General features: G+C 44.5%; 1 protein-coding gene across 1 annotated transcript in view; it reads left to right on the forward strand.

Moving 5' to 3' along the window:
- Positions 1 to 15,571: 15,571 nt before the first annotated feature.
- KCNMB2 (potassium calcium-activated channel subfamily M regulatory beta subunit 2) overlaps positions 15,572 to 25,550 on the forward strand; it is a 215,938-nt gene continuing 205,959 nt past the window's right edge. Inside the window, exon 1 of the mRNA XM_053390594.1 lies at positions 15,572 to 15,920. The gene's annotated coding sequence lies outside the window, so the exon portion shown is untranslated. The remainder of the gene's footprint in view (positions 15,921 to 25,550) is intronic.

The raw sequence follows: 25,550 nt of genomic DNA on the forward strand, positions 1-25,550 counted from the left end.
AATGAGGCTGCATTTTAAATTGCATTTTAACCTGTATTTTAAATTGGTTTCTCCCCCCCCCCATTATGTTTTTACAATTTTACTGGTGTTAGCCACCCTGAGCCTGACTCTGGCCGGGGAGGGCGGGGTATAAATAAAATTTATTATTATTATTATTATTATTATTATTATTATTATTATTATTAACCATCTGGCTGGGTTCCCCTAGACACTCTGGGCGGCTTACAACATATCTAAGAACATAATCATCAATCCTTAAAAACTTCCCTAAACAGGGCTGCCTGCACAGTCATTAAGAGCTTATTTGAAGGTCTTCCCAGTGGGGTGTTCAGAGGTGTTAGCGAGTGTCAGCCATGTCATCTTCCAGAGGTGTTAGCAAGCATCTGTTGTGGCCAAGTTCTCCTTTGCGGTAGCTCCCCAAATTTTAATTTGCCCAGGTTCTTCCTGCTGTGCTTGTTTTATAGATTTTCATTGAAGGGGTCTTGATATATGTGGATTTTAATATTGTTATTTCTTTGTTAAAATCATTTTGAAGGATAAGGTGTGGTAGACATTCTTCAGATAGATAAATATTGTCTGCTACATATCAGTCTGAGTACCAGTTGATGCCAGCTGTCAGGATACTGTCAGGTGGTGATGATGATAATGATGATGATGATGATGATGATGATATGTTTATTTATTTAGCCCCCGCCCATCTGGCTGGGTTTTCCCAGCCACTCTGGGCGGCTTTCAACAAAAGATTAAAAATACATTAAAACACCAGTCATTAAAAACTTCCCTAAACTTCCCTAAATGGTGACTTCTGTTGCAAAACTTTGGCTGTCAATGAAGAAATATCACTCCGTAATTCCCAGACCATTTTGCACATCCAAAGAACCATTGTCCTCAGGGAAGAATTTTAGGGAGAATTTTTGGGGAGTAGATTAATTTCTGCTCTAATCTAGGTATTCATTCTCTCTTTGCCCTAGTTTGCAATTAGAAAAAGATTCTCTAGTCCAGCACAGTTGATGCTGTCTGAAACAAGCTGTTTCTTCGTCTGTTGCAGAATGTAGTTCGTGGCACCAATCTAATTAAATCAAACACTTTAATTCATTTGCTGGATGAAGTAAATAATATTTGCATAATATTTACATAATATGTGCTGTGGGTTGTTGTTGTTTTCACTGTCAGTGAAGTTTTTGCATTTCCTGGTGTCCTCACATTTTTTATATTATTCAGCTTTGCATGTCTCAAGGCTGGTAGGGGAGGAGCTCAGGGCTCCAGCCAGCTAGCCAGGCATTCCAAAATACTTCATTCCACTACCCCCCCTTCCCAGTTTCAAGATACTCCATTCCATTCTCCCTCTCATTTTTTTTCTCATCTCAGGACTCAGTCAACATTCTGCAACCTCTAGCATGTTGCTCACCCCTTGTTGTTGTTTAGTCGTTTAGTCGTGTCCAACTCTTCGTGACCACATGGACCAGAGCACGCCAGGCGCTCCTGTCTTCCACTGCCTCCCGCAGTTTGGTCAAACTCATGCTGGTAGCTTCGAGAACACTATCCAGCCATCTCGTCCTCTGTCATCCCCTTCTCCTTGTGCCCAACATCAGGGTCTTTTCCAGGGAGTCTTCTCTCCTCATGAGGTGGCCAAAGTACTGGAGCCTCAGCTTCAGGATCTGTCCTTCCAGTGAGCACTCAGGGCTGATTTCCTTCAGAATGGATAGGTTTGATCTTCTTGCAGTCTATGGGACTCTCAAGAGTCTCCTCCAGACCATAATTCAAAAGCATCAATTCTTCGGCAATCAACCTTTTTTATGGGCTAGCTCTCACTTCCATACATCACTACTGGGAAAACCATAGCTTTTACTATACAGACCTTTGTTGGGAAGGTGATGTCTCTGCTTTTTAAGATGCTGTGCTCACCCCTTATTTGGTTGTTTCTGGGGAGTGTTCCCTGGTCAATTTTTTCTTAAGCTTTATTGCATAGTTATGCAACTTTCCAACGCTGGAAATCACTAATAATAATAATAATAATAATAATAATAATAATAATAATAATAATTTATTATTTATACCCTGCCCATCTGGCTGGGTTTCCCCAGCCACTCTGGGCGGCTTCCAAAAAAATATTAAAATACTGTAATACATCAAACATTAAAAGCTTCCCTAAACAGGGCTGCCTTCAGATGTCTTCTAAAAGTCTGGTAGTTGTTGTTCTTTTTGACATCTGGTGGGAGGGCATTCCACAGGGAGGGCGCCACTACCGAGAAGGCCCTCTGACTGGTTCCCTGTAACTTGGCTTCTCACAGTGAGGGAACCGCCAGAAGGCCCTCGGTGCGGGACCTCAGTGTCAGGGTAGAACGATGGGGATGGAGACGCTCCTTCAGATATACTGGACCGAGGCCATTGAGGGCTTTAAAGGTCAGCACCAGTACTTTGAATTGTGCTTGGAAACGTACTGGCACTTCCCTTTTGGGTATAGGTGGTTCCATTTTGTTTATGTAAAGACCCACACGCAGGCCCTCCAAGTGTTCCTGTTTTCCATGGAAAGTCCTGGATTTACAGAAGCCGTCCCGGTTTCTGATTTGATCCCAGAATGTCCCGCTTTTCCTTAGGATGTCTCTATTTTCAACAGAGAAATGTTGGCGGGTGTGTGACTCCTGAGTCAAGGAGATAAGATACAACCTTTAGAAGACATCTGAAGGCTGCCCTCTATAGGGAAGTTTTAAAATGTTTAATGTTTTATTATGTTTTTATATACAGTCATACCTCATGTTGCGTTAGGTTCATGTTGCGTCTTTTTGGCTTGCGAACATAGCAAACCTGGAAGTGTATACTTCGGGGTTTTGGTCCGGGTTTCGCCATGTGTGTGCGCGCAGAAGTGTTTTGCATGCTTCACACATGTGCAGAAGCATTTTGCGTGCTTTGTGCATGAGCAGAAGCATTATGCGTGCTTCGCACATGCACAGAAACACTCTATCACGCCACTCATGTGTGCAGAAGCGGCGCTCTAGTTATGGATTTTTGGGGTGCAAACAACACCCTGAAACAGATCGAGTCCATAACTAGAGGTACCACTTTATGTTGGAAGCCACCCAGAGTGCCTGGGGCAACTCAGTCAGATGGGTGGGGTATAAATAATAGAACTATTGTTATTGTTATTACTGTTATGGAATAGGATATCCCCATTTTCATAAAAATAATAATAATGTTGGGGGTTATGTGTGACTTTGCTATTGCATACCAGAGAAATTGTTCTGTAGATATTCAAGCAAGTAAAGAAGCAGATAGGAAGAGGCAAGGATGGTCCAGAAATCTTCCTTACCTGAATGTGGAGTTCTGAAAAGTGATGGACAGGTTGGCCTATTTACGATCCGCATCAGTTTCACACGCACTCAAGCACAGGTGCGCCCCTATCCTGTTAGGTTAGTTTAGGCAGTGGTGTAGCGTGGGTTGTCAGCACCCGGGGCAAGGCAAGTTATTTGCGCCCCCTAACCCGTGGATTTGCGCCCCCTAACCTTAAACCCCCAGATGTTGCGGCTGGTGCGGCCGGCCCCCCCTGCACCCCCCACGCCACACCACTGAGTTTAGGTCGCTTGCCAGATGTGACATGCCTTCGCCTGACATGCTTTAATGTCTCATTTCCTCCTGTAGTCTCAGGTTCATCAAAAAGAGCAGTATCAAAGATTCTGCATCCGAGTTGAAAAGTCCCCGGGTGGTTTCCTGTCTGCCTTAGTGTTACTGCCAGCTGCTGGGATGCATTATAGCCTTCCCCTTCTACTTATGCCACCTGCCATCATTATGCCAACCAGGTGTCTGAAACCTTCCAGCTTTCCCCCCTGTAAACATGATCTGTCTTCTTCCGTCACTTGGCCAAGCTTTAGTTATACAGAGTCTGGTGTATTCGGCAAACTCTTCTCAAAGCATCTGCTCCTTCTTACATTTCTACCAGTCTGTGGGAATGAAGAAATGCAATAGAAACTGGGCGTTGGCATAAGAAATCTCCTTACACAGACAGTATTATTTTAATAGTCCACTCACAATGGTCTTTTCCCATGCGGTTTTGTAGGTGCTTTGCAGAGGCAAGCGTTCAGAGGCAAGGTAATCATGGTGAACGTTGGAGAGTGAGTCCAGCTTGTGTAGGTTTGTCCTCACTTACCCAAGGCTCATATGTATTGATTTCTCCTGCCTGCACTCAGTCCTTTGGCTAATCTGACAGAGCTTTAATTTGTTATATTTTAATAGATATAGGGACATGGGTGGCACTGTGGTCTAAACCACAGAGCCTAGGGCTTGCTGATCAGAAGTTCAGCGGTTCGAATCCCCGTGACGGAGCGAGCTCCCATTGTTCGGTCCCTGCTCCTGCCAACCTAGCAGTTCAAAAACACATCAAAGTGCAAGTAGATAAATAGGTACCACTCTGGCGGGAAGGTAAACGGCATTTCCATGTGCTGCTCTGGTTCGCCAGAAGTGGCTTAGTCATGCTGGCCACATGACCCAGAAGCTGTACGCTAGCTCCCTCGGCCAATAAAGCGAGATGAGCGCGCAACCCCAGAGTCATCCACGACTGGACCTAATGGTCAGGGGTCCCTTTACCTTTAATAGATATAGGAAGAGAGCATCAATCCAGTTGAAGCTAAGGCAAGGCTCCTGAAACCCAAAAATGGTCCGTCCCCCCCAAACATTAGAGAGAGGACTCTAGATACCTTGTTAATTGGGTAGAAAGCTACAGTGGTACCTCGGGTTAAGAACTTAATTCGTTCTGGAGGTCCATTCTTAACCTGAAACTGTTCTTAACCTGAAGCACCACTTAGCTAATGGGGCCTCCCACTGCCACCACACGATTTCTGTTCTCATCCTGAAGCAAAGTTCTTAACCCAAGGTACTATTTCTGGGTTAGTGGAGTCTGTAACCTGAAGCGTCTGTAACCCGAGGTACCACTGTATATCTATTGAAATATAACAAATTAAGGACCTGTCAGATTAGCCCAAGGACTGAGTCTTGCCTCAGCTTCAACTGGATTGATGCTCTCTCTTTTTCTTTTTATACCCTTCTGCCTTTAAGATAAGCAACAGGTGGAACAGGTAAGGCATTTGGAGGAAGCAAAGGAATTCAGGGAGCTTGCACCCTGACTGTAAGCGAACCAGCATAATGAACAAGAACAAGGAATGCAAAATCGCTTTATGACTCACCCTAATTATAACGAGAATTTGATAGATGCATACATAACTGGGGAGTGTAACTATCTGTTACAAATACAGCAGCTAATTACATATGGAAGTACACTGTATAATTAATGTTGCAGGTTTTGTGTGCAGTAACCTCTTTCTTTCCTACAGGGAGAAGGGGTTCCCCCTCCCGCTAGGATCTGCCTAATTTGCTATGAAGTTGCATGTCTATAGGGCAGCCATGCTTTACCACCCCTACCCCTTCTGCCACCCAGGAAAAATGGGAATGGTCATATAGCTCATTGGCAGGGCACCTGCTGTGGAAGTTGTGGGTTCAATCCCTGGTATCTCCAGCTAGGACTAGGAAAGGCTCCCTGTCTCAAACTCCAGAGAGCAGCTGCCGGTCAATGTTGAGGAACACCTCTATTTCCTCCGGAGTGATTAGGACTGTCCATGAATTCTTGTTCCTTGGCAATTAAGGTTGAGCGTGGTCAGTCCTGCTAGGAATTTTCTGATATCCTGTTTGGAATGTTGACAATACTGAGATAGATGGGTCAGTGGTTTGGCTCAGCATAAGGCACTTTCCTCTGTTCCCACTGTGGTTCTCTGACCCACAAACACCAAAATGAAAAGCCAGGCAGCCTAATTTGCTGACATGTTTGATGTGTCAGACCTCACCTGGAGTACTGTGTCCAGTTCTGGGCACCACAGTTCAAGAAGGACACTGACAAACTGGAACGTGTCCAGAGGAGGGCAACCAAATTGGTCAAAGGCCTGGAAACGATGCCTTATGAGGAACGGCTAAGGGAGCTGGGCATGTTTAGCCTGGAGAAGAGGAGGTTAAGGGGTGATATGATAGCCATGTTCAAATATATAAAAGGATGTCACATAGAGGAGGGAGAAAGGTTGTTTTTTGCTGCTCCAGAGAAGCGGACACGGAGCAATGGATCCAAACTACAAGAAAGAAGATTCCACCTAAACATTAGGAAGAACTTCCTGACAGTAAGAGCTGTTCAACAGTGGAATTTGCTGCCAAGGAGTGTGGTGGAGTCTCCTTCTTTGGAGCTCTTTAAGCAGAGGCTTGACAACCATATGTCAGGAGTGCTCTGATGGTGTTTCCTGCTTGGCAGGGGGTTGGACTCGATGGCCCTTGTGGTCTCTTCCAACTCTATGATTCTATGATTCTATGATTCTATGCCTCGGTTTATTGGGGGGCTGGAGGGGGAAGCAGTCTTGGGGCCCTACCACACTGCCCTCTGGAACAGGGGCTGGTCTGCAATTGCATCAAGTCACAGCAGAAACACCAAGGCAGCGTCTGGAGAGGCGTGTACAGTGAAGAAGCCCACCCTCCAACCCTGTTCTGCCTAATTCCTTGCTTTCTCACCACTTTTGGCACACTATAATTTGAAATAATTACAAGCTTTTAGCTTTGTAGATACTCCCGTTAGAACACATTCATATCTTACCCTTTTGTCTCCCCCCTCCATCCCTCCTCCAATCTTTTACTTTGTCATTTTTTAAATAAATAAAAAAAGATAGGGAAATTTCAACAGGTACTTTTTATTATTATTTAAGGGAAGGAGAGAGCCGTGTATAACCTTGGCATATTAACCATGATGATGATGATTTCCCGGCATCTTGAGTTGAACGCGTTTTTGCTGGAAGTGGACTATTATTTACATTAAGGGGTATTATCCTTCAGTTATTGTGTAGAAACTGCTTTCGAGACAGGCAAAGAGTATTATTATTCGTGGCTGCACGTGTCGCATAGCTGATCGCTTGTCCTCTAAGAAATTGAGTGAAAACTATCCAATTGTCTTCGGGTAGATTGCGGACTCCTACGCTCACTATGTTAACAATAATATTCTCTCACTGCTGCTGTTACCCAGCTCCAACTGGAGTGCAATTGCAGGATGAGCAATGTATTACCAAAGAGGTGCACATTGACATTTCAGCTAAGGATAGAATAATAGACCCCTAGAATGGACGAGGGCCATAGCTCAGTGACAGAGTGTCCTAACTTGCATCCAGAAGGTCCCACGTTCAACCCCCTGCATCTCTAGGTGGGTGTGGAAGAGAATCCTGTCTGAAGTTCTGGAGAGTCACCAGTGGTCAGTGTCAACAATACTGAGCTAGATGAACCAGTGGCATGACATAACATAAGGCAGTTTGGTATGTTCCTAGAATCATAGAGTTGGAAGGAGCTTGGTAGGCCATGTAGTCCACCACAATGCAGGAGATACAGAGCTAGAGCATCTTCAAGAGATGCCTGTCCAGTGCCCTCTTGAGGACCTCAGCCAAACACCTAGCTCCACTGTTGAAGTTCTTCTTGTACCATTAAGGAACTTCTCCCAATAGTCACTAGAGACTTCACTTGATGTGCAAATGGCAGTTAAGAGAATAGATTTTTGTTGGGACCATGACAGCAGCAGCAGGAGTTCAAGTTCCTACTGTCCCAAGATTGTTCAGGCTTCTAACGCAACCTGGGCCAACCCAGGGACCAGCTGCCCCACCCTGGATTTAGCACTAGATCAGTTTGGGGGCAGGGCTAATGTTTTGTTTGTGTAGGGGTTTTTTGGGGGGTGGGTGATTCTAAGTAAATATTTGGTCAGGAGAGGAGCAGAGGAAGGAGGTGTTGAGTGCATGGAGTTGAATCCTGTGGACTGCTGCTTCACAAGCTGCTACCACCTCCCATGGAGAAACCGCTTGTGAAGGAACACCCTGCATGACACAGGACTGAGTATCCTGTTGCATGGAATGTTCGACCCTGTGGTGTGCTGATTCATGAGGCAGGCAAGAAAGAGGACCAGGCATCATGCAGGAAAAAGAGGCCAGGTGAGAAGAAGGAGCAGCCAGCTGGGAAAGTCACTTAGAAAGGCAACTTCCACCACTCACCTTCTCCCAGGAAGATGCTGCTGGTCAGGTAGGTCCCTCCTATTCTCCTAGGTGGACTTCTCACCCAGCAACATCTACCTCTCCACTGATTGATTGATTGATTGATTGATTGATCGATCGATCGATTGCATTTACACCCCACCTTTTCTCCAAGCACCTCAAGGTGGTCTACGTGGTTTCCCCACTCTTCATTTGAAGAGGCCCAAGGTCATGCAGTGGCTGCATGAGGATTCAAACCCTGGTCTCCCAGGTCCACACCTGACACTCTAACCACTAAACTCTGGCTCTCTTGCCTGACTTTCCTGCCTTGGACAGCTGTGCCACCTGAGTTGACCTGTGGCAATCCAGAGTTGTCTCAGCAAGACCCAGGTGACACCCAGACCATACGTCACCCTGAATTGGCACACACACACACACACACACACACACACACACACACAGAATGCTTTCACACTGTTGATGTCAGCAGTTTTGGCCCCAAGTGCATTGAGGATGGGAGCAGCATTAGCAGTCATCATCTGCTTCTCTCTGGGTGCATTCACTGTATGTTTATTTGTATTATTATTACACTTCTTAGTCACATTATACCAAAAAAAGAACCCCACCAATTATTGTTTCGTGAGGGGCCAGCTTCCAACATTTTGCCACCTGAGACAAGATGGTGCTTCCCCACTACCTCCCACAGTTGACTCTTACCTCAATGCTCCTGTCAGTACCATGTCCCCTACCTCAGCTAAGAGCAGCAGGTTAGCTTGGGGGCACCTAGAAGAGCCAGGTCTGTCCCCCAACCCCTTGCTGCTCCTCTGTTGCCTGAGGTAGTTGACTCACTCTACCTCAGGGAAAAAATCTGCCTGGATTAGACCAGTTCAGTATTGCCTCCACAGTATCTTGTATCTTGTTCAGTATTGCCTCCACAGCCTCCCAAGAGGGAGTGATTCCCTACCCCATCTGGAGATGTTGGGGCTCAAACCTGAGACCTTCTGTGTGCAAAGAAGCTGCTCTACTGCTGACCTATGGCCCTTCCCTATAGCTGTGGTAGCGCTGTACCATCTGAGAGCATATGCAGTTGAGAGCCAGACAAAACAAAACTCCCTCTATAGAACTCTCTCTCCAGAGAAACCCTCCAGGGTAACTCTCTTTCAACATTTTTAAAGCAGTATTTTAAAAAACCATCTAGAGGACTTTTCAGCTTGTTTTTCTTTTTGAGTTTTATCTCTCTTCTGCACGCTAATGCTTTTTATTTAAATGTCAGCTTTGTTTTATAATTCGATTTTAATGTTTCCCTATTGCAATTTTGCAAGTCAGCTTGAGGGCCCAGCTGGGGTTGAAAGGTGGGAATGCGAAGGAGAGGAAAATAAAAATGATACAACGGTACCTTGGGTAGCGCGCACACACACAGAGAGAGAGAGTTTCCGTCTCTTCTCTTCCATCCTGAATGCTTTCTCCACTTGCACTATGTCACAATACCTTCCTTCTCTTTATTTCAGCCCTCTGTAGTTGCTGAAAGCGCTGGACTAACAGCAGGGCACCTGCCATCTTTTTTCAACCTTAGAAGCAGGTACACTGTGGATTCGCAGCCGTGCCAGCTTCCCAACACATTCATACTAGTCCGCCCACGCAATATTGTGCCTGACATCTGCCACCACTGATGCTCTGGTGCCAGCAGACTGCTCACTTCTGCGTGTTTGGCCATCAGGAACCAGACGGGACCCAACCCATTCTTTTCCAAGGGTCACAATGAACATCAAAGGCAGAAGCTGTGCAAGGAGTGGAGAGGGGAGGGAGGAAGAGAGAGAGAGACCTGTTTGTGTTCCTGCTAGTGTCCTGAGCTAGAGGTGAAACTGCATGCCAAAAAAACCAAAGGTCCGTGCCAAAACAAAACAAAAAAGTTTGCATTGCTTTTCTTCCAAGCATGAACTTGATCATCGTTCCTTCTTTTTTTATATAGATATTTATTGAAGTTTTAAAAAAATAGAGAAAAAACAAAAAAACAATTAAAAACACATAAAACTTACATTCCTTACTTTCAATAACAAATTTCCTTGACTTCCCCACACCTCCCCTTCTTGTATTCCAGTTCCAATTTTTAGCTCAGCAAGTTCTTGTCCCCAAATTTTACCTTATTATATTTAATTCATTTTAGTTAACCAATTTTAACTTATAAACCTCAGTCTTTATACATCAGTACTTATTCTTAAAAATCTTTTTCTAAGGTCGACCCCAATTCCCTTCCATGAATTCCCCATTTTTATATTAGTAGCAAAACAAAATAAAAGGAACCAGAGTATAATTGTACACCCTTTGGATTCCCAAAGCCACACCCCCCCTTTCCCGGTTTCGAACCCCAACAAATGTCCATCAGTCAATCTGCTGTCTTCCTGGCGACCTCACGTCCGAGGCTCTTAATTCTCTCTCAATTCCTCTCTGCCGGTTTTTTGGATAGTCCTTTGTATTGGACACCAAATCTCGAAGAAGCTCTGTCCCAATAAGGTCCATGTTTCTTCCAGCCAGACCTCCATATTTAAAAGTGGAGCCGAAATCTTGTTTCTTGCTTCTCTTAAGTCCAAATGTCCCAAAAGCTCCAGTTTCCACTTTAGCCAGGTTTGTAATCCATAGGTCTTCAGATCTCCACATAAGGAGATCTCTCCATTCTCCATTCTTCAATTCAAACCAAATTTTCATCATCCTGTTCTTATTTTCCTTTGTATCCATCTTAACCGGCCTCTGGCTCTCCTTAATCATCTGTGGCATTATAGCTCCTCCTTCCTTTTCCTTCAAATCATCATATATCTCTTTCCTCACATTCTCAAATTTCTCAGATTTCTTTTCTTGTTCAGCTGCAGAGATTTTTAGTTCAGCTGCAAAAACTTTTTGTTCAGCTGCAAAGACTTGAGTCAAGTCCCTTCCAGGCTCAGTAGTTTTATTTACTGTTTCATTCAATATTGTAACATTTGTAGCCAAAACATCACTTTGTTCTTGTAACTTTCCCAAGAGAAAAAAAGTCCTCTCCAATTCAGCCAGTATTTTTCCACTTACAGCCATTCTTGTAATGTCCCTGAACCCCCTCTAGAGGAGTTCTGGTTTCTTAGTATCTTCCAGTTCCAACCCAAAAGTCAAATTAGCCTTTTCTTCTTTATTTTTAACAATTTATTACCAAATTGTAACAAATATAACCAGCAAAGACAACAGAAACAAAGTTCTCCTTTTTTCCCAACTTTGACAGCTAGTTTGACAGCTGTCAAAGTCTTCTATATCTCTTCAGCAGGCTCTCTCACCGATCGCTCCCGGGTCCTGGGGGAGGGGTGACAATTCCGCTCTCAATATTAGCTCTTATCCTCCAGCACAATCACTTGTATTGCCAAAACGTGGAGTTAATTGCTTTTATCCACAAAAGAGAAAGGTGTTCTCTCAACCTTAGTTATAAAATCCTTGCTTTGAGATGTTTACAAGGCGGGTAGGCGGACTTCCTCTTTGCGCCTTCCCCGGTCGTGCCTAATTCCCAAGAAAAAATTTCCCTTTTTAAGTCCAATTTCCGTATTACTCACGGGTTGTTACTTTTAGTCCAAATGTTCAGAGAAAGAAGTCAGCGCTCTCCGTCCATGGCATGCGGCTTCACTCAGTAGGGGAAGCAGTCGACTCTCAGCACCGCACTGCTCTCCGTCCCCCGTTCCGAAGCCTTTAAAAAGGCTCCTTCGCGGGTCGGGGGGCGCAAATGGTGCCCGCCGAGTCACCAGGTCCACAGGCTTCAACGCCTGTGGTTTCTGAGGGTCCCCGCGTCGCCACCGTGGCAGGACCCGACCCCTACTAAGCCGATTCCCTCCGGAGCTCGGAGGGAATCCGCCATTAGGCGATGGCGCTAACCCGGAAGTCGATCATCGTTCCTTCTAGGCCCAATGTACAGGAGTGGGTGCATGCAAAGCAAGTTTTCTGCCACCTTCCCCTGTATGCAAAGTCCTAAATTGCATGCAGAAGGTCCCACAGTCAATCCTGAGCATCTCCAGGTAGGACTGGGAGAGGCACCTGACTGAAACCCAGGGGAGCCAAAGACTTACTATGTTCCAATAACATCTAAGGCAAGGATGGGGAACTTCTGGCCTTCCAGATGTTGTACTAGAACTCCCATTCTCCCTGATCACTGGATATGCTGGCTGTGTCCCTCCAGCCCATTGACATCTGGAGAGCCACAGGTTCCCCATCCCTGATCTAAGGGCTGATGAGAGAGCATCACCACCACCCCCAGTTCCTTCATTGATTGCCTCTCATTTGCTGGCTCCCCTCTCCCTAAACCTTGAAACATGACACATGGAGATGTGTGGGTGTATGGGCCTTGTGGACAAGCTGTAGCTTAGTGGCAGAGTACAGGTTTTGCATGGAAAACATCTCCTGGTCTTGCCTTGGCATTTCTAGTTTTAAAAATTCAGGTAGCACAGGTGTGGGAGACCTTTGGTCCTCCGGATTTTGCTGGACTGCAGCTCCCATCATCCTTGCCCATTGGCTATGCTTGCTGGGGCTGATGGGAGTTAAGCTACATCTGGAGGGGTTCTCCATACCTGATAGGGCAGGAAAGACTCTTCTGGCCTGAGACCCGGGAGATCTGCTGGAACTCAGAGCAGACAATAGAGATAGATGGACCAATAATCTGAATCTCAATAGGACACCTTCATCTGTTTATGTTAATATTTTAAATAAATAAAATGTAGATAGAAAGACCATTTCAGCCATATGATGCCACAACTGTAAAGGTAAAGGGACCCCTGACCATTAGGTCCAGTCGTGGATGACTCTGGGGTTACAGCGCTCATCTCACTTTATTGGCCGAGGGAGCTGGCGTACAGCTTCCAGGTCATGTGGCAAGCATGACTAAGCCACTTCTGGTGAACCAGAGCAGCGCATGGAAATGCCGTTTACCTTCCCGCCGGAGCAGTACCTATTTACCTACTTGCACTTTGACGTGCTTTCAAACTGCTAAGTGGGCAGGAGCAGGGACCGAGCAATGGGAGCTCACCCCGTTGTGGGGATTTGAACCGCTGACCTTCTGATCAGCAAGCCCTAGGCTCTGTGGTTTAACCCACAGTGCCACCTGCGTCCCTTGCCACAACTGTAGAGCAGAGTTATCTCAACATTATTTCCCAACTTTGACTGATGCTGTTCAACCAGTACAGTCTAATCACGAGAACATAGGAAGCTGTCTTATACTGAGGTCAAACCATTGGTTCATCTAGTCTTTCCTTGTCTACTCTGACTGGCAGAAGCTCTCCATAATTTCAGAATGATGCTATTTCATACTGGGAGATACCGAGGATCGAACCTGTAACCTTCTACATGAAAAGCAGATGTTCCCACTGAACTACAAAGTGGTACTGTGCAGACTCTGATGTACCACTTCTGTGGCAAGTAGGCCTATGTCAGAGGGTGGCTGAACATTGCTGGCCCATTCTTCAGTTTAAGAATGGCTGCTAACCAGGAAGTTCAAATCATGCTATTGTCCTAGACTTGGTGACATTAATTAAGAGCACCTTAATTTCACATTCTGCAAGGACTGGGAGAGTTTCTGATCCTGAGGGTGGTAATAGTATCAGTGGACCAGAAACAACATGTTGCAGTCTGAGGTGCTCATGTTCAGGGTTCCAACCAGTCAACCATACCTGCTTCCAGAATGTTCCATTTCTTCTGCAACACATAAACACACAGTGTTCCCCTTTTCCTCAAGCAGCCAGTCAGCATTCCATGCCCACTGAGCATGCTCAGTCATTCTTCCCCCAAGCCTGCTAACAACCTCCTTCTTTGGCTACAAATAGATTTGGTACCTAGTTAATTGAGTCTGCTATTAAAATGTAAGATGATGAGTGCTGGTGTGGCTACATCCCTTGACAGGGAGAAGAAGGTTAGAGGCTGGTTGATTTTATTATTATTATTATTATTATTATTATTATTATTATTATTATTATTACCCCACCCATCTGACTGGATTTCCCCAGCCACTCTGGACAGCTTCCAGCACATATAAAAACACAATGAAATGTGAAACATTAAAAATTTCCCAATTCAGAGCTGCCTTCAGATGCCTTCAGTTGTGTAGTTCTTTAGGTCCTTGACGTCTGATGGGAAGGCCCTCTGCTTGGTTCCCTGTAACTTCACTTCTCGCAGTGAGGGAACTACCAGAAGACCCTCGGAGGAGGACCTCAGTGTCCTTAATGGTCCATGAATCTCCCTTTATGGGGGCTGATTCTTAAAAGATGGTTTCAAGATAGTAAGAGCTTCTCCAGAATGTTCCAAAAAGAGAAGTGGGGAGAACCATCAGAAGTTTGAGGAAGTACACACACCTTTCCCAAGTCTGCCAGACTGAAAGGAGGGGCTGATGATGTCTGGGAAGAGGAACAAAAGGAGAAGCTGTTGCCTGAGATAGCAGGACACAGAATGAGGCAGACATAGAGCAAAGCAGAGGGGAAGAGAGTGATGAGCTGACAGCTGGAAGGCATCTCAGGGGGTTGGTTTGGAGCAGCTCCCTGGGAGGCTGATGTGAGGCAGTGGATTTGGGGCTTGCAGGAGGACTTAAGCTGCTTGGTCCCACCTGGGCTCTGCTTGTCTCTTTGTAAATAAATTACAAAACACCATGATCTCCTCCCCAGTGATCTCTCCTCCAAAGGAAAGCAACATTCTGGGGAACTCTGCACATTTCAGGAATGTAGGAGTGGATGAACCTGTCAATTTCTGTTTCCGTTCCTCATTCTTCCAGGCTTAAATTCAGATATCCACATTTCTCTAGCAATTTGTGATGTCTTTTTTAAAAATGTCCTCTTGATTATCTGTCAGAACTTTAATACTGTACACACTTCTCATAATACGTACGTTCACCAAATATGCACATGTATCGTAATATGCACATACGCATTTTGCAAGCCATTCCCTCAAATACAGTGTATTTGATACATTATTTTTACTTGCATGTGTATTTTTATGCTTATCCCCCCCAAAAAAAATTAATGCATCGCTGTGCACATTATTTTGTTGCAGTATTATTCGGAGAAGTACAGATTTCAATGGGAAAGTGTACATTGCTTCGAGAAGTGTGAATCAGTTCGTTTCTTCATAAAATGCAAACGAAACGGAATTTCTCCTCCATCCCTAGTTAACAATACACAGTAAGGTTGTTTGGGGATGGTCCCTTGTTTGGTTTGCCCTGTATAGCTCCCCATTTTTCCCTTCGAAAGAATTCCGTTTTGCTTGTTTTAAAGTTTTCCCAAATACCTGTCAGGCAAAGAGAATAAGCCTTCCTCATGTTAGTACCAGAATCATGGGAGAAAGGAGCGCAAGCTTCAGGAGGGGGCTGTTAGAATTATCCTTGCATTTTTATGCAAGGACCCTGTTATAGCGCCGAACAGAAATTGCATGCCTATCCCAAGTCAAAAGAAATCTTACCTCGGGCATACTGCTTTTGTTTTTAATTTCCTTGACGTGTTAGGTTTGGTCCTTTGGAAGGGAGGGGAACCCCGCAACACAAAGCAGCTCGCGCCACGAAATTCCCCAGCCCAAGCGTCTGGTGTGTGTGTGCCTGTCAAACCCCTGTTGCCCTTCCAAACTATTTCAGACATTTTGAGCAAGGGAGTATTCAGGGAGCGTGAGTTAGCAAGGGGGCTTGTGGCATTAATGGTCCGAAAAGGCTTTAAACGTCAGGAGGTAAGGATGACGGCGCTCGACAACTGGTGGCAGGTCAGAGGATTCCTCCAGATTTTGCTTTATTAACAATTAGGGTGGAGGTTCTCCGCCTCCTCTCCCCCCACCCTTCCCTCGCCCCCCCCCCAACCAACAACAACAATAACAACTCCGGTGCGTTTGGGCTTTTCCGAGGAAGAGAAGATGTGACAAGTCTGAGAGGTAGGATTTCCGCTTGGGAAACAAAGGCGTCTCTGGCTGCTCCCGAGGGCTGTATTGTTTCATTTCGGCTGCTTCTGGGAGGGGGGTGGGATTCTAAGTGGATTGGGCATGCTGGATGCGGAGTCGGGACTCGGGAGAAAAGAAGGTTTGGGGTGCAGAAGGGGTGTGGAGGGTTCGCTTCTCATCATAGGAATGGAGGAGGATGGGGGAAACCTCCCGGTATTACGAACTGAGTGTGTTTCGGTGAATGGCAGCTGTATTGTCTCGAGAGCGCAACGCTAGTCGTGGAAGTGATGAGAGCATCCTTGTTTTGCTTCCCAAGTTGTACATTCCACACTGTATTTCCCGGAGAGTTGTTGTTTTTTTTCTATCTCCCCCTTTTCAATAGAAAGGAATGCACAGAGGTCACAAAGGCAGCACACCGGTCTCTTCTCGGTCATACCGGCTGGGTTGGGACAGGAGTTGAGGATGGAGGGAGCAGGCAGAGGCTATGGGAAGAGAAGGTGGGGCAGGAAATGAGTGGAGGGGGGCGAGAGCCTTGAAAGCGGAGGGGGCGAGGGCTCTGTGCTCTTAGCATGCACACCGAGTCCTCCCATCGCCACCACTGTGCCGAGAGAGAGAGAGAGAGAGAGAGAGAGAGAGAGGGAGGGAGGGAGGGAGAGAGAGATGGGGAGTCTGTTTCTTTGAGTCAAAAGCCATCGAGCATAAACCCCGTTGGAAAGAAGAAGGAACCGGGCAGTTCATCATTTTGTATAATGGCAGGCAGGTTTGGCACAAGTCTGTGGTCAGTGTTCCGGCTGGACAAGAATATTGTGTTTATGCTGAAAGGGGGCCACCTATATTTCACTCGCTCACTCTCAGGGCTCTTTAGAGACAGGGTCAAACAGGGTTTAGCCACATCCTGCTTTCAATAACAGTGTTCTGCCACGCAGTCTTTCAAAACACTAAGTCTGCCTCTGACCATCTGCAGAAAGCTTTCCTTCCACTAAAAGAAGAAGAAGGGTGTGGCCACCAATGGCTCTTAATACCCAGTGCCACTCCTGAGAGATGTGATCACTCCTAATAGGTCTGGAAAAAAGGACTGCTTCCTACTATATTTTAATGAAGACTTCATCCAATCATGCTGAAATTACTTTTCGTCTTGGTGATCGTGGGCCAGAGTGTCACTGAAGGAACATAGAATTGTTGGATCATCTAGTCCAACTCCCTACAATGCAGGAATCTCAACTAGATCATACATGACTGGTGCTCATTCAACCACCACGTAAAAACCTCCAAGGAAGGACAGTCCACCACCTTCCAAAGGAGACGGTTCCACTGTTGAACAGCTCTTACTGTCAGAAAGTTCTTCCTGAAGTTTAGTCAGAATCTCAATTCTCATAACTTGAAGCCATTGCTTCAAGTCCTACTCTCCAGAGCAGGAGAAACCAAGCTTGCTCCATCTTCCATGTGACAGCCCTTTAGATAGTCTTCTTAGTCTCCTCTTTTTCAGGGTAAGCTTACCCAGCTTCCTCAACCATTCCTCATAAGGCTTGGTTTCCAGACCCTTGGTCATCTTGGACGCCCTCCTTTGCACATGTTCCAGCTTGTCAATATCCTTCGTAAAATGTGGCACCCAGAACTGGTCACAGTACTCCAGGTCTGGTCTGACCAATGCAGAATAGAGTGGTACTATTACTACCCTTGATCCAGGCACTATACTTCTGTTGATGCAGCCTAGAATAGCATTAGCTTTGTTTTTACTGCTGCATCACACTGTTGACTCATGTTACGCTTATTGTCTACTAAGACTGCTAGATCCTTTTCACATGCACCCCATCTTATATTTGCAGCTGGTTCTTCCTATCTAAGTGTAGAACCTTACATTTGCCCCCATTGAGATTCATTTTGTTAGTTTGAGCCCAGTTCTCCAATCTATTAAAATCATTTTGAACCCTGATTCTGTCTTCTGTGGCATTAGCTTGGAGTCATCTGCGAATCTGATGAGCAACTCCTCAATTCCTTCATCCAAGTCATTCATAAAGATGTCGAACAACAGTGGACCCCCCAGACAGTCCCCACTTCACTTTTTTCCCAGGATGATGATGAATGGTTGGTGAGCCCTCTTGAGTTTGGTCAGTCAACAAGCTACAAATCCACCTAAAAGTTACCTTGTCCAGCCCACAGTTTACCAGTTTCTCTGCAAGAATATGGTGGTGGACCTGGCAAAAACCTTCACTGAAATCACTATGTCCACAGCATTTCCCTGTGCCACCAAGCTTGTAGCTCTACCAAAAAAGGAAGGAGTTTCCTCTGGCATTACTTTTGTTGTTGTTTAGTCGTTTAGTCGTGTCCGACTCTTCGTGACCCCATGGACCAGAGCACGCCAGGCACCTCTGTCCTCCACTACCTCCCGCAGTTTGGTCAAACTCATGCTGGTAACCTCGAAAACACTATCCAACCACCTCGTCCTCTGTCGCCCCCCTTCTCCTTGTGCCCTCCATCTTTCCCAGCATCAGGGTCTTTCCCAGGGAGTCTTCTCTTCTCATGAGGTGGCCAAAGTACTGGAGCCTCAGCTTCACGATCTGTCCTTCCAGTGAGCACTCAGGGCTGATTTCCTTAAGAATGGATGCGTTTGATCTTCTTGCAGTCCATGGGACTCTCAAGAGTCTTCTCCAGCACCATAATTCAAAAGCATCAATTCTTCGGCGATCAGCCTTCTTTATGGTCCAGCTCTCACTTCCATACATCACTACTGGGAAAACCATGGCTTTAACTATACGGACCTTTGTTGGCAAGGTGACGTCTCTACTTCTCAAGATGCTATCTAGGCCTGTCATTGCCCTTCTCCCAAGAAGCAGGCGTCTTTTAATTTCGTGGCTGCTGTCACCATCTGCAGTGATCATGGAGCCCAAGAAAGTAAAATCTCTCACTGCCTTCATGGATCACTGCCTTGCCGTGGCGAAGGGGCTTGAAGAACTCAGAGAAGCTATGAACTACGCCGAGCAGGGCACACAAGATGAATAGGTCATAGTGGAGAGTTTTGACCAAACGTGATCCACCTGGAGGAGGAACCGGCAAGCCACTCCAGTATCCTTGCCAAGAAAACTCCATGGACAAAGACAACTGGCATTACTAGTTTTAGAGAAACCCATGCTGGGTCTTAGTAATCACAGCATCTTTTTCTAAGTGATCACAGACCGATCATTTAATGAGCTCCCCCTCTTCATCCCTGTTGCAGAGAATGAACCACACATTTTAGTAAGATAGGTGGGAAAGTGTTTACTTACATTTCAATGCAGACAGCAGATACATTAAAGTAGTGTGCAGAAAAATACTTCTAAGTTACAGCAAAGTAAAAGTTGGTAGTCATGGCTAACATGGCTGAAAGCAAGGGCTTTAGCCATGCATATTTGGTCAGCTTGCAGGCATGGTGGGAAGGGAGAATCTCCTCACAGGCAAAAGGAAGTATAAAGGATTTTCTCCTTTGTTACAGAGTTCCCACCCAAAGCAAGTGACCACACACAGAGTACTCTCTAAGAAGTTCAAGAACTAACCCTGTGCTTGTCTAGCAAAACATGCACTTGTGATTTAGGCTGCAAACCCCACAAAGATTAGGATCAGACTTTTAGGGGAGGCAAGGCATATGCCTTTACTGTCCATAGACAGGTGAGATTTGGCAAATCAAAAAAGGAAAGAAAAATAACCAAGTAGAGCAGCAGAAGTTTAAATTCTGTATGTTTTATTCTTTATTCTTCCCACCATTGCAAGCTGGGCTGTGATGATGATGATGATGATGATGATGATGATAATTTAAAACTAGTGATTTTTAAAAATAAAATAACAAAAATGAGTCAATTATTCTATGGGAGTTGATGCAGCAGGTTTGGATCTTTGTCATTTTCCATTTACCCATAGTGAGGAAGGAAATAGGAGTATAATGAGCAAATAAATACATAGCACCCATGGATGCACATCACTGAGCTATTCGGAATCTCAACCTGGACTGGTGGCTTCCTGTTTGAAACCATCTGAGTCTGCTAAATGTCTCAAATGTTTTGTTGCCAAACAATGAGATCAAGAGCCTAATGAATAGGATGTATTTGGGTATGATAAAATAGTCTGCTGCTGGAAATAAGTATTGGAAAAATATGTGGAAAACTTGAAGTGTACACAAAAAAAGTGTTGCTTTGCTGGGTGGTAATATTATTGTTTTAAGGTTGCAGTCCTATACCCACTTATCTGTCTGGGAGTAAGGCTCATTGAACTTAATGGGTCTTACTTTGGAGTCCCATATAAAATATAGAATTGCCCTGTAAATCTGCTTTTAAGAACACTATTCTGAAACAGGTTGTGTGGTGGCAAGAAGTTCGCATCTCTGTGAAGCCCGGTAGAATGATTGTTTTCATTAAATCTTCATTAGGAGAAGAATTGCTATACCAGGGACAAACCACAGTAATTTGATTTCACTCATCATATCAAATGTTTCCTTTAAGGAGAATTTTATTACATTAGAGGACGCTCTAAGTGGGTCGCGGTGTAATTCATTTGGTAACGATGTGTGGGTGACACTTTTATGACAAAAGTGCAAAATTCATTGGGTGAATTAGTGTCAGAATGACACTGGCAACATTAGGCCCAGAATATTAAAAACTGCTTTTCCTAAGGACCATAATTTTTAATGTGGCCTAAATGACACGCATATATATATATATATATATATATATATATATATATATATACTATATAGCTAGTAGAAGATTTTCCAGTAAGTGTCCCCCTGTAAGTTGGGTTTAGGGAGTCTCTTCTCCTTTGCATCTAAAACAAGTGAAAGCAGTCCTTTTAAGAAATATTACGTTGCTTTGGGGTTTTAAAGCTTCCCACCTGTTGCATGCAAATTCCCTGTTTTCACTTGTGAGCTGAGCTGACATGATGACACAGAATGTTCATAAACAGTTCAGCTTCCGAAGGAGAAGAGGTCAGTCATTGAATTTCAACAGTCGACGCAGCTGCCGCCAGAGAATCAGAATGTTTATTGAAGTTGGGAAAACCTAACACCTTACTTAACCTTGCTTTTTGTAAGACTTTTTTATTTTATTTTGTACATTCCGGTGTTACTTACATGAATAAGTTGTTTGTAGTGAGATGAGGCTTTTGCTAGGAAGACAAAGAAGGGGGGGTGCCATAAATAAATGGTTTTGGCTGCCAGTGCCACACAGTCTAGTATTGAATAGTCTCAAATGTGCATCTCTTCTCAGCAAAGTATGTGTGAGGGATGGACACACACTGGAATGTAAATAACAAAAACATCTAGTCTGCCCGATCGATGATGTTTTTTCTGTGCCTGGTGCATATTGGAAAATTCAAAAATGTTTGCTTAGCTCTGGTTTAAGCAAACATCTCTGTATCTTTGGGATGTGAGGTCTAGATGAAAAAGGTTTATAAAATTTTAAACAGGGAGAGAACAGATAATGGGCGGGTTCTTCCTTTTTATAAAAAATAGTACTATTACCCTGCTTGAAAGCTCCTCTGTCTTCTCCAGCTGCCACTGGGAACTCATCTGATTCAGCAGGGGGAGTTTGCATGTTCATATTGACTTGGTCAATATAGTTCTTGAAGAAATGTAATGTCTTGCATGCAGAAGGTCTTGAGATGGCAGGGATGGAACCTGGGACCTTCTACATGGTTGTTGTTGTTTTTTGAGTTTTATTTATTTATTAACCTTCTTATGTTACATCGGTAAACATTATCATATTACATCACAAGGCTTATCATAGTATAATTTTCAGCATGTATACAAAGTTTATACACAAGGTTTGTATACCTAAAGAAAAGAAACAGGGGCAAAAAACTATTCCAAAATCATATATGTACCAACACTTTGGACTTCCTGTCTATCCCGTTGTATATTCCTTTTTTTACAGATGAATGTACTTTTATTATTATATATTTCTTTACATTTTATCTAATACATTCCTATATCAATATGTACCCTTGGTCTTATTTCTCAACTCAGTCTCTCTCCAACGTCAATCGAATGCTAACATAGATAGCGGAGCTTTACTATATTTTTGAACAGATATCTTATATCTATCCCACTTTTCCATAAATTTTTGTTTTGAATTGCCTCTCAGGCTATTTGTCAACTGCGCCATTTCAGCAAATTCTTGTAGCTTGTTATGCCAATCCGTTATTGTCGGGGCTTCTTCCTTCCACCCCTTTGCCACCAAAGTCCGAGCTGCAGCCATTGCGTATAAAAATACCTCCCTAAAGGCATTCGGGATGTCCCTGCCAACAATATTTAACAGAAACCTGGGACCTTCTGCATGCAGCCCTTGCCATCTTGTGTTATGCCATGTGATTCATTTATATCTTCAGAAGTTTATTGGTACCATCTTCAAGCCCCCTGTTTCTTTAACCTGCATACAGATAGGTCTGTTGCTTCTTATCTGTTATGGGAATTCTGTTTCTTTAACCTGCATACAGATAGGTCTGTTGCTTCTTATCTGTTATGGGAATTCTTTGAGAAATTGTTGTGGATATACTCATCCAAATTATAGGCCACTCATGACTTTCAAATAGCAATAAATTGTTGCTGCTTTGCTCCATTGCCCATGTTCTTATTGCTGCAGATGAACAATTTTGTGTGCTAGTTGTAAGGCTAGTAAAAAGAGGGCTTCACCATTGATCTTATTATCTCATTGGGATTTAATGGCCAGGGAAGCATTTAGGTTTCAAAACAAAAAAATAGACAACCTTCAGGGATGAACTTCACTGATCATGCTTGTGTAAAGAAGATTGCGTTCATTTTACAAACTGTTATGTTTCATCATTGCTTTGCCATTCATGTGTGTGGTCCTTTACATAACGTAAAGGATCACACACTGGCCCAAGGCATTTGCAGCCTAAAATTCAACAAATAGGAGACAACACAGGATTTGTTTAAATTTTGAACATGCCCAAACTAAAAATGTGTCAAACACCCATAGACCTGTCTGTTCCTCCTTAGAAATTTTGCAAAGAATGCATCTGCAAAGAACATTTCAACAATTTTCGGAAATTCCACCCGGACACTATTTGCTTACAGCAGACTCACAAACCCCCTTCCGCCTTTCAGAAGCACCCCTCCCCCTCCCATATCCAGGACCAGTTCCGCATTCATAAAAGGGAAAGCAGTGGTCTTGGACCAGATCAGAGTTCTTAGCACAATCCCATAGCTACTGTATGAACATACAGTTTTGGTCTGCAAATTTATCTTTCTTCCTTCGATCATACAAATAATGATAATGTTCTACCAGATCTAGTAGCAAAGTCTGTAAACTGTCACTGATTCATTTAATATTGTAATTCATCTTCATTATTATATATTGGCCATGTCGTTAGCTGAAAACCAGGGAGCTGTCCATCTTAGCAGTAGGTAGGAGGAGTGAGTTCATTGAAAGGAATCATCTTTTCCAAGAACCCCAAAGGACAGGGGTGGATACAATAGATTCCTGTGCAATTCAAAGTACTTATTTTTAGTATGTTAGGGTTGCCATACGTACACAATTTCCCAGACATTATTGGGATTCGGCTGTTGGCAACAGTGTCCAATCGGGAAAATCCAGACATACGGCAGCCCATGTTGGAAGTGTAGATTTCGGCAAATTTACTTCAAAATAGTTCAAAGCTCAACAACTTTTGTGTCCGGATTTTCACTTTTTGAAATATGGCAACCCTATAGTACGTGCCCTAAGGGACATATTTTGCCTCCATGCAATGAGTCCTCCTTCTGCCACATGGGAATAAGTCTTGTCCATGATCATTCCAGATTTTGCTCTCCTCACAACGAAGCACGGAACCAGTTAGGACCCATAATTGGAAATCCCCTCCCCCCCAAAAAAAATATATTGTGAGGGATGTGCCAAAATTTTGGTGTCCCATTCATCTATATTCTCTCTCTCTCTCTCTCTCTCTCTCTCTCTCTCTCACACACACACACACACACACACACACACACACACAAGCCAGTGTGGTGTAGTGGTTAAGAGCGGTAGACTCGTAATCTGGTGAACCGGGTTCGCGTCTCCGCTCCTCCACATGCAGCTGCTGGGTGACTTTGGGCCAGTCACACTTCTCTGAAGTCTCTCAGTCCCACTCACCTCACAGAGTGTTTATTGTGGGGGAGGAAGGGAAAGGAGAATGTTAGCCGCTTTGAGACTCCCTCAGGTAGTGATAAAGTGGGATATCAAATCCAAACTCTTCTTCTTCTTTATATGCAGCTATTTCATTAAAAAAGCAAAGCAGTTTACAACAATAATTCATAAAATCATATATTAAAACCATATAAAAACAGACAACAATTAATCATTGTGGAAATGTGTATTCTCAATTGCCTGCATAGGCCTGGTGAAACAGAAAGTTTTCAGCAGTTTCTAGTCATTGAAACAGAAAGCACCTGCTGTGGTCACAGCAGCACATGTTTTAAGGAGCCGCTGAGAATCCAGGCACAAGCTCTGAAAGTTTCCTGCAGCCCACAGACCCCCACCCCACCCCTCACAGAGAGAGATGCAGTCTTAGATCCAAGCCCACGGCTGTCTGCACAGCACTGGTTATTTATCTGCAGAGCCCATTGCTGGATAAATTCAGGGAGTGGGGTGGCTCCCAATAGGGACCACTCCCTGAATGGACTAACAGACAGGGAACAGAAGAGGCTCTCACACAGGCAGTCAAGGTACGTCTCTTTATTAGTAAGAGCTAATAAAGCTGCAGGAACGCTGGTGGCGCTGTGGTCTAAACCACTGAGCCTCTTGGGCTTGACGATCAGAAGATTGGCGGTTCGAATCCCCATGGCGGGGTGAGCTCCCGTTGCTCAGTCCCAGCTCTTGCCAACCTAGCAGTTCGAAAGCAAAACAGTGTGTTATGTACTGAGTTGAATAGGATCCAAAAGGCAGCAGTCTGATTGGTCCTAGAACAATAGGATCCAAAAGGCAGCAGTCTGATTGGTTCTAGAACAATAGGATTCAGAATGCAGCAGTCTGATTGGTCCTAGAACAATGCAGCAGTATGATTGGTTGGCAGGAACTACCCAATCATGCTCCAGATAGAAGTGAATCCACAACCTGATTGGCTTACAGTAGAATTCCGGAATTAGCCAATCATGTGCAGCCCATTGTGTAAATAATGTACATAAAGCAGGTACTTTGAGGGGACATTCATTCATTCCTCCTCACCACTATGAGCTGAATAAAGAGCATGAAATCACTTTGTGACTCTGAGTATATTTCACAGTGCAAGTAGATAAATACAGTGGTACCTCTAGTTACGAACTTAATTCATTCTGGAGGTCCGTTCTTAACCTGAAACTGTTCTTAAGTAGAAGGGTGCTTTCGCTAATGGGGCCTCTTGCTGCCACTGCGCTGCTGGCACACGATTTCTGTTCTCATTCTGGGGCAAAGTTCTCAACTCGAGGTAACTCTTTCAGGTTAGCGGAGTTTGTAACATGAAGCATTTATAACCTGAGGCGTTTGTGACTCGAGGTATCACCGTAGGTACTGCTGCGGCGGGAAGGTAAACAGTGTTTCCATGCGCTCTGGTTTCCGTCACCATGTTCCATTGCGCCAGAAGCAGTTTAGTCATGCTGGCCACAAGACCCGGAAAGCTGTCTGTGGA

Source organism: Podarcis raffonei, chromosome 5, assembly GCF_027172205.1.
Source record: "Podarcis raffonei isolate rPodRaf1 chromosome 5, rPodRaf1.pri, whole genome shotgun sequence".
Classification (NCBI taxonomy): Eukaryota; Metazoa; Chordata; class Lepidosauria; order Squamata; family Lacertidae; genus Podarcis; species Podarcis raffonei.